Below are 1,678 nucleotides of genomic sequence, written 5' to 3' on the forward strand. Positions count from 1 at the left end.
CTGTATTGTGTTTAATATAATTAGGTACACAGATCAATAGCAGTTCTTTTAGTGAGCTTTGTCCGTATTAGATCGATCATTAATGAATATGTATTCATTGTGTATGTACTTGTACATTTAATAGTATCATGAGTTTTTCTGTAGGCACTTGATGTAGCTTCCAAGATATTAAGAAAAGGAGCTGAGCCATTCAAGAGATTATCCAGTCAAACTGATCACAAGTTTTACAGAGCATTATATGATTTAAGAAGAAGATGGATACTACGTAGAACAGCTAATGGAGTCAGTGGAGACCTCAGCTATAGATCAGGTAACTTAATTGGAATGAAGTATAACACACTCACAGTATAACAGTAATGGGTACTATAGTATGAAGCAACTTTAAAAATTTGTAAAAAATTAAATTTTATCAGAATCAACTCAAACTTCCTACACAACATGAGAACATGTATATGTATCAGGAAAAATTATTAAATTGGAGAATTCTCACCCTTTAATTTTTGGCAAAAATTGGCTCGTGACCCTGTACTATAATAGTACAGGGACTTTGGCCTCGTTTTTGAGTAACTTCAAACATTTGTATAAAATCAAACTTTTTTTGGTATTAGCTCAAACTTGCTATACAACATAAAACATGTATATTTATTAGAAAAAAAGTATAAATAAAGAATTCTCTCTAATCATTTTTGACGAATCGTTACTATCATTATTTATTGCAGCTGATTCACTGTATGCTCAGTCAGTTCAGTTTGAGGTTCATAAAGGAATTGAAGGGACTAATGATATACTGTCAGTAGTGGTACCTCAAGAATTAAGAGGAAGGAGTGAAGTAGTTATATTCCTAGCAGACAGACCTATTAAAGGTAATGGTATGTCACATGACTATCACACGATTGTACATGTCATCTATGTGTACATGTTGATGTGGTTTTTGTTCCAGAGGTTTTTCTCTTGATTCTTTGTTGCTGTCTTGTTTCATTGAGCTTCATAAGCCACAGTTAATGTTAACTCCTTGAGAGCAGATACTTAAAAAATGTGCTCTTCAATGAAGAACTATTTGCACAGGTACATGTATAATACTGGACTATAATAATTAATGTTTTTGTATTAATCTGGTTTAGATTGCACAATCATTTGTGATCAGGAACTTGTATTATATAATGTGAAACTGCACAAGAGGAAAGGTTAGAGAGATGTAACAAGATTACTAGAATATACAAAGTTTTACTAGGTCATGACTAGTGGGTGGATCATTGAACCTTATCGCTATAAAGATAAACTACTGACACAAGTCACGTATCTTGTGCAGAGGGTGTGGTTGTGGGTGGAGTCAAACATGACATACACTGAATAGGTTGAAATGAGAGGAGTACCAGCAACACTGGTTAATATTGTGTCAAGACGTCCGCCATTAGCAATTACATATTTACGTGATTATTTACAAACAACTAGTTTAAATTCAAATAATCTATTAATAAGAATAATAATTAACACTTACAGTGACTAATGTGGAGGGGAAGGGAGAGAGAATGTGTGTGAGAGAGAGAAATGGAAAAGAGATATAAAATGCCATACCATAATTATAGTATATTTAGTTTATTGCAGTTTTATTGAACAACTATTTTAATATTTCATTATACGTTTGTTGTTAAAATCAGCAACATAAATATATCCATCC

At 32.4% G+C, this 1,678-nt stretch overlaps 1 long non-coding RNA gene across 1 annotated transcript; it reads left to right on the top strand.

Moving 5' to 3' along the window:
• The first annotated feature begins 119 nt into the window (after positions 1 to 119).
• Positions 120 to 1,639, top strand: LOC109592375 (uncharacterized). The gene is made up of 5 exons (XR_002190316.1): positions 120 to 310; positions 720 to 863; positions 941 to 1,065; positions 1,122 to 1,184; positions 1,232 to 1,639. It is a non-coding gene; the product is annotated as an uncharacterized LOC109592375 (long non-coding RNA).
• The last annotated feature ends 39 nt before the right edge of the window (positions 1,640 to 1,678 follow it).

This window comes from Amphimedon queenslandica, unplaced genomic scaffold, assembly GCF_000090795.2.
Source record: "Amphimedon queenslandica unplaced genomic scaffold, v1.1 AMPQUscaffold_5437_Cont22594, whole genome shotgun sequence".
Classification (NCBI taxonomy): Eukaryota; Metazoa; Porifera; class Demospongiae; order Haplosclerida; family Niphatidae; genus Amphimedon; species Amphimedon queenslandica.